Consider the following 8,426-nt stretch of genomic DNA (forward strand, 5'->3'; position numbering starts at 1 on the left):
AAGGTATATCATCCGTATTATCACTGAGAATACAAGTTATGGGTTTTGGTTTCGATTTTGATTTCTGTGTATCACAAAATAATTGTATTATATCTTCAATATTGTATAATCATTTAGTTTGTTTTGAAGTTTAAATAAACCGATAATGTCTTCCTTTTTAAGACCTGCATTAAAACCCTGTGAGAGTAGTTGATACTCGGGTTGAAAACTAGACTTTGTAAAAATTATTAAATTATCATAATCTAAAAAATTAGGACCAAGGAGCATCTTTAAAAGTAAACAGGTTTTTCCACATCCGCTTGAACCAACTATTAGACATCTCAATGAATTTGGAATGTTTTTATGGTTATTAAATTTTATCTTATTTTCCCAAACGGGTAAAAAAATCATTCATTTATATATTTGGAAAACAAGTCATCTAACTTTTTTTGAGCTATTTTAGAAACTCTATATTTTATCCTGAGTTCGGGTTTAATTTCAAAATAATTCATTATTTTATTTATATAGTATCTTGTATTAACATTTCCATTAAAATTATTTTGAATAATAAATATCATTAAACCCTTATACATTTCCTCAATACAAATAGTCTCTTCCCTTGAAAGAAATGGTGTATTATCATCACAATACTTAACATTCATCTCTCTTATTAATCTTATAAAGTAATTCATTTTTGGTTCTAATTTAAAAGAGTTATTTATATTTTTATATTTTTTATTATCATTAATTAAAATTAAATCACAGAAAATACATTGTTTATATGAACCCTCATTATTAAGCCCTATTCTATCACAAGCCGGACAATTCTCTAATTTATCATATGGAGAGTCTGGAAATTCTAAATATCCTTCATAACTTATCATATTTATATGGTAAATTTTTACTTAAACTAAACGCAAGTTTATTCATTAATAAATACAATGTTTCAAAGCACAAAAGACAAATTTCAATCAATCTCTACTTCAGTGAAAGATATAGAAAAATATGTCAAAGATGTTAAATTCAACAAAGATAAATATGGAAATTTTTGGGTAAAACCAGTTATGGAAAATAACATGAGCCCCTCTATTTCATTTAAAGGAAGAGCTCTAACTATACCTGGAAAGACATCCATTAAAGTAAATCTAACAAAAGTTTCTCCTCTACTCCTGGCAATTTATTCAAAGCTTGAAAAAGTGATTGACCACGATACTTTGAAAAAGAATGATAAGACCATCAACAATACTCGTGGAGAAATTTGTATTTACTTTAATAATCCAAAGGGTGTAGATCTAAGTAAAATGAATGATGTTAATATTTCTGGTGAAATGTCATTTCGTTCTATGATAGTTAGAGATTATTTAAAGATAACTTTTTATGTTAAAAATGTAGAGATTGAATCCGTTAATGAAAGAAAGTATATTGGTATAGATGGAAAGGTTTTTCTGCTAATTAAATATGAGTCATTACAGCAGTGAAGATTTTACTATTTCATTGAACTCGGACGATAGTGATGATAGTATTTCATTGAACTCGGACGATGGTGATGATAGTATTTCATTGAACACAGATGATAGTTATGATACTAATAGTTTGTGCTCAAATGATAGTTATGAGAGTAGCTTTATTGATGACTCTGAGTATGATTCTGAGTATTCATGTGATAGTTATGACTTCGATGATTCTGAGTGAAAAAGTGTTTTAGTTTAAGCACAGCGATATATATAAAACGGAGCTGTAAAGCTCAAAAGTGTTTTATTTTAAGCACAGCGATATATATAAAACGGAGCTGTAAAGCTCAAAAGTGTTTTATTTTAAGCACAGTCGATATATATAAAACACCACGTTTTCTCACGCTATAAATATGGTTTATTGTGATACTTGCGAGAAGGAAGTAAAATATTATAAACAACATATTCTCACGGCAAAACATACGTACAACATTCTTAACAAACTTTCCCCTCTTCCACCTAAAACAAAACATTGTAAGGTCTGTAAAACAACCATCCTCAAGAAGGGGTTTAAAGCCCATCTTAAAACTAACAAACACTTGTCAAAATTGTTTACTATTAAAAACTCTGATGGTGCATTCAAAGGACATATTAAAATAAGAGTCTTTAACTTCAAACCTCCTGAACCAGAGTCTATAGTTGATGCTGTAGAAATAGTTAAACCTGCTGTTCAAACGTTGATTGAAAAAACACTAAAAGAAATGAAACCACTTAAATTTTATATGGGAGTAAAATTAGAAATGACAAAGGACGAAGGAGTTATAGATACACCATACATGAGAACTGAGCCACACTTTATATCTTCATATCAAGATTTTAAAACATCAGGAGTCTATGATGAACTTATTAAACAAGAGCAAGATGTGGATAATTCAATCGTAGGAAGTGGATTCAATATAGGAAAAATTATTTACATAGACATTCATATTCTTAAATCAGATCCTCTAAAAGCTTCTTCTTACATTGATTTACCCAGTGTTATCAAAAATAGAAAAGCAGTTATCAATATCAAAAATAAAGACAATAAATGTTTTCTCTGGTCTATTCTAGCACACTTACATCCTCCACATTTTCATGATGAAAGAGTATCTCATTATAAAAAATATGAGAATACATTAAATACGAAAGATCTAAAGTTTCCGATGACTTTAAATGATATTCCTAAATTTGAAAAGTTGAATAATTTATCAGTTAATGTTTATGGTCTAACAGAAACAAACAACATTCAGGTTTTAAAGCTTTCTGACAATTGTAAACAAACTCATATTAATCTTCTATATTTTAATTCAGACGAAAATTCACATTATACATACATCAAAGATATTACAAAATTAATAAAACCACAAGTATGTAAAAGAACAAATAAAATATATATTTGTATGCGTTGTCTTAACTTCTTCCATACACAAGAAAGATTAGATAAACATTCAAATTATTGTGGTGAACATAAATCGACGGTAATCAACATGCCTAAAAAAGACTCAAAGATCACATTCAAAGATGAAAAGAAAACAATAAAACATCCATTTGTTATATATGCTGATTTTGAAAGTATTTTAGAAAAAATTGATACTGCTTCTCCAGATCCAAAAGAATCATACACAAATAAATATCAAAAACATACTCCTTGTGGTTTTTGTTATTATATCAAATCTTCCGTTGGTGATAAATATAACAAGTTAGAGATGTATAGAGGCTCAAATACCCCAGAGGAGTTTGTGAAACGACTAGAAAAAGACTGTGTTCGATTAACCAAGATAATGAGAGAAACCAATAAACCAATGTCCTTAACAAGTAAAGACAAAAGGGAATTTATAAAAAACAATGTCTGTCATATTTGTGAGGAGAAAATTGGTAAAGGTCTAAAGGTTAGAGACCATTGTCATCTCACTGGTAAATATAGAGGTCCGGCTCATCAAAGTTGTAATATTAATTATCAACTCCCCTCTTTCATTCCTGTCTTTCTTCATAACAACGCTCATTATGATACACATCTATTTATCAAGGAACTCTCAAAGACTTCTGGAAGTATCTCAGCAATTCCAAACACGGATCAGAAATACATTTCATTCACAAAAACAATTCACACATCTCCTATTACTTATATCAGATTTCTTTATACATTTAAATTCATGGCAAGTCCATCGGCTAACTTGGTTCAAAATCTAAAAGAGTTTCCATGTCTTTCAGAGTATTTTTTAGATAAAGATTTTCTAACACAAAAGGGAATTTACCCCTATGACTATATGGACTCATTTGAGAGATTCAATGAAACACAACTTCCTTTAAAAGAAAATTTCTATAACAAATTAAATAATAGTCATATATCTGATAAAGATTATGTACACGCACAAAATGTTTGGAAAAAATATAACATTAAGAATCTTGGTGAGTATCACGATTTGTACCTCAAAACTGATGTGCTTTTGTTGGCTGATGTGTTTGAGGCTTTCAGAACAATCTGTCATTCTGGATATGGATTGGATCCTGCTCACTATTACACTGCTCCTGGATTGGCTTGGAGCACGATGTTAAAAATGACAAAACAAGCTTTGGATTTGATAACCGATGTTGATATGCTTTTGATGATTGAAAAGGCAAAGAGAGGAGGAATTTCACAAGTCTGTTCAAAGAGATATGCTAAAGCAAATAACAAGTACATTCCAAATTATAATCCATCGGTAGAGAGCTCCTACTTGATGTATTATGATGCGAACAACCTGTATGGCTGGGCAATGTCTCAGGCTCTTCCTTATGGAAAACTTAGATGGGTAAAGGAAAAAGATTACAAAAAGGTTTTACAAGATGTATGTATCTCTACACAAAAAGAATTGAATGATTCAAAGGTTGGTTATTATTTTGAGGTCGATTTGAAATATCCAGAGGAACTTCATAACCTACACAAAGATCTCCCATTTGCTTGTGAAAAGGAAAGTCCAAAGAAGGAGTGGTTAAGTGATTATCAACAATCATTTAATATAGGTGAATCAACAGAAAAATTACTTACTACATTATATAACAAGAAAAATTATGTTCTACACCAAAGAAATTTGCGAAAATATTTATCAAAAGGTCTAAGAGTAGAGAAGATCCATAGGGTTCTAAAGTTCAATCAAAGTCATTGGTTAAAGGGGTACATTGATTTTAATACACAAAGAAGAACAGTCAAAAACAGATTTTGAGAAAGACTTTTATAAATTGATGAATAATGCGGTCTTTGGTAAGACTATGGAGAATGTGAGGAAAAGACAAAATATCAGACTATCAACATCTTGGGAACAAGCATCAAAATTAATTAATAGACCGAGTTTTACTTGAGCTGAGGTCTTTACTGAGAACTTTTGTGCGATCCATTTGATTAAAGAGAGTATTGAAATGAACAAACCTATTTATATTGGAACATCAATTCTTGATTTATCAAAGTCATTAATGTATGATTACTTTTATAATAACTTGAGGAAGAAATATCAAAATGATGTTCATCTACTTTATATGGATACAGATAGTTTTATTTTGCAAATTAATACTGATGATGTTTATTCAGACATGAAAAAGGACATTAATATCTATGACACTAGTAATTACAGTCCAGAGAGTGAGTTGTTCTCTTCTAAAAATAAAAAGGTGATTGGAAAGTTTAAGGATGAATTAGGAGGAAATGTCATGAGTGAATTTGTGGGATTGAGGTCTAAGGCTTATGCTTATAAATACATTGTGAATAACGTTGAAAAAACTGATAAGAAGTTAAAAGGCATAAAGAAAAATGTCATTAAAGAAACAATCAACTTTAAGGATTATTATAACTGTTTAACAACAAAGAAAGAAGAGTTTAGAAAGATTAATGGAATAAGAAGTTATAAACATAAATTATATTCAGAAGAGGTGAATAAGAAAGCATTGGGGGCTTTTGATGATAAGAGGTTTATTTTAGAAAATGGAATTGATAGTCTCCCTTATGGTTATATAAGTATATAAGTGATAAGTTAAAAAGGGGGGTTAGGGATTTTAACGGGCTACCGCCGCCTTTTTACTATTACATAAATGATAGAACCAAGTACCAACCAGACTAACGAGTGGAGGTGTAATCAACCTTGGTATATAAATGGTAAACATAACGAATGTGAAAAATATCAAATAGGTATAATTGAAAAGACAACTGGTAAAAAAATTTACAAAACAAATAAGAGAATTAATTTAAATACCGGTGAATTGGGTAAAAAAGATGGAAATATTTTTGAGTGGACAGAAAACTTTGATGGTTGCCAGGAAAATATATACTTTAATTTAAAAATGGTATGTGGCACTGGAGGTGCTCAAACAAGAACATTGAGGGAGGTTTACCATTTTATCTTAGCTCAGTTAAAATATCTTAATAAAGAACCAAACTCAAAGATCTTTTTTGTTAATATATTAGATGGTGAAGGGAGTGGCAAGAGAATTAAATTATTTCCCACGCATAAACAAATATTTGTAGGGTCGTTGTTTGAGTGGGTCAAAGATGATTCACCAGATGATATTAAGAGTAAAAGGTTAAAAGGTACATAAGGTCAGAAGGATCACAGGTTCACACAGAAGGACCATTGTTTAAGTGGTCTAATGAATAAGGATAACATGTCAAAAGGTTAGATGGTTCGTAAAGAACAGGGTGAGAGAAATAGAGGTGTTTAGGGGCAATGAGGGAGGGGAAAAATTAACATGTAAGTCAATGGGAAAATGAGAGTGTCCCAGAAGCAACATATATACACTACTAACAACCTTTAAAAATAACCTGGACAATTCTTACCAAAGTGAAATCTTCATCTTGCAGTGACTGAAAACATGCATCTGTAACAACCTTTAAAAATAACCTGGACAATTCTTACCAAAGTGAAATCTTCATCTTACATTGACTGAAAACATGCATCTGTAACAACCGTTAAAAATAACCTGGACAATTCTTACCAAAGTGAAATCTTCATCTTGCAGTGACTGAAAACATTCATCTGTAACATCCTTTAAAAATAACCTGGACAATTCTTACCAAAGTGAAATCTTCATCCTGCAGTGACTGAAAACATGCATCTGTAACAACCTTTAAAAATAACCTGGACAATTCTAACCAAAGTGAAATCTTCATCTTGCAGTGACTGAAAACATGCATCTGCAACAACCTTTGAAAATAACCTGGACAATTCTTACCAAAGTGAAATCTTCATCTTGCAGTGATTGAAAACATGCATCTGCAACAGCCTTTAAAAATAACCTGGACAATTCTTACCAAAGTGAAATCTTCATCTTGCAGTGACTGAAATCATGCATCTGTAACAACCTTTAAAAATAACCTGGACAATTCTTACCAAAGTGAAATCTTCATCTTACAGTGACTGAAAACATGCATCTGTAACAACCTTTAAAAATAACCTGGACAATTCTTACCAAAGTGAAATGTTCATCCTGCAGTGACTGAAAACATTCATCTGTAACAACCTTTAAAAATAACCTGGACAATTCTTACCAATGTGAAATCTCATCTTGCATTGATTGAAAACATGCATCTGTAACAACCTTTAAATATAACCTGGACAATTCTTACCAAAGTGAAATCTTCAACTTGCAGTGACTGACAACATGCATCTGTAACAACCTTTAAAAATAACCTGGACAATTCTTACCAATGTGAAATCTCATCTTGCATTGATTGAAAACATGCATCTGTAACAACCTTTAAATATAACCTGGACAATTCTTACCAAAGTGAAATCTTCAACTTGCAGTAACTGAAAACATGCATCTGTAACAACCTTTAAAAATAACCTGGGCAATTCTTACCAAAGTGAAATCTTCATCTTACATTGACTTAAAACATGCATCTGTAACAACCTTTAAAAATAACCTGGACAATTCTTACCAAAGTGAAATCTTCAACTTGCAGTGACTGAAAACATTCATCTGTAATAACCTTTAAAAATAACCTGGACAATTCTTACCAAAGTGAAATCTTCATCTTGCAGTGACTGAAAACATGCATCTGTAACAACCTTTAAAAATAACCTGGACAATTCTTACCAAAGTGAAATCTTCATCTTACATTGACTGAAAACATGCATCTGTAACAACCGTTAAAAATAACCTGGACAATTCTTACCAAAGTGAAATCTTCATCTTGCAGTGACTGAAAACATTCATCTGTAACATCCTTTAAAAATAACTTGGACAATTCTTACCAAAGTGAATTCTTCATCCTGCAGTGACTGAAAACATGCATCTGTAACAACCTTTAAAAATAACCTGGACAATTCTTACCAAAGTGAAATCTTCATCTTGCAGTGACTGAAAACATTCATCTGTAACATCCTTTAAAAATAACCTGGACAATTCTTACCAAAGTGAAATCTTCATCTTGCAGTGACTGAAAACATGCATCTGTAACAACCTTTAAAAATAACCTGGACAATTCTTACCAAAGTGAAATCTTCATCCTGCAGTGATTGAAAACATTCATATGTAACAACCTTTAAAAATAACCTGGACAATTCTTACCAATGTGAAATCTCGTCTTGCATTGATTGAAAACATGCATCTGAAACAACCTTTAAATATAACCTGGACAATTCTTACCAAAGTGAAATCTTCATCTTGCAGTGACTGAAAACATTCATCTCTAACCACCGTTAAAACTAACCTGAACAATTCTTACCAAAGTGAAATCTTCATCTTGCAGTGACTGAATACATTGAATCTGTAACAACCTTTAAAAATAACCTGGACAATTCTTACCAAAGTGAAATCTTCAACTTGCAGTGACTGAAAACATTCATCTGTAACAACCTTTAAAAATAACCTGGACAATTCTTAAGAAAGTGAAATCTTCATCTTGCAGTGATTGAAAACATTCATATGTAACAACCTTTAAAAATAACCTGGACAATTCTTACCAAAGTGAAATCATCATCTTGC

At 31.0% G+C, this 8,426-nt stretch overlaps 1 pseudogene; it reads left to right on the forward strand.

The window, feature by feature from the left end:
* Positions 1-8,134, forward strand: part of LOC144891237 (uncharacterized) — a 31,056-nt pseudogene extending 22,922 nt beyond the window's left edge.
* The last annotated feature ends 292 nt before the right edge of the window (positions 8,135-8,426 follow it).

Source organism: Myxine glutinosa, chromosome 3 (assembly GCF_964187855.1).
Source record: "Myxine glutinosa chromosome 3, kmMyxGlut1.1, whole genome shotgun sequence".
Lineage (NCBI taxonomy): Eukaryota > Metazoa > Chordata > Myxini > Myxiniformes > Myxinidae > Myxine > Myxine glutinosa.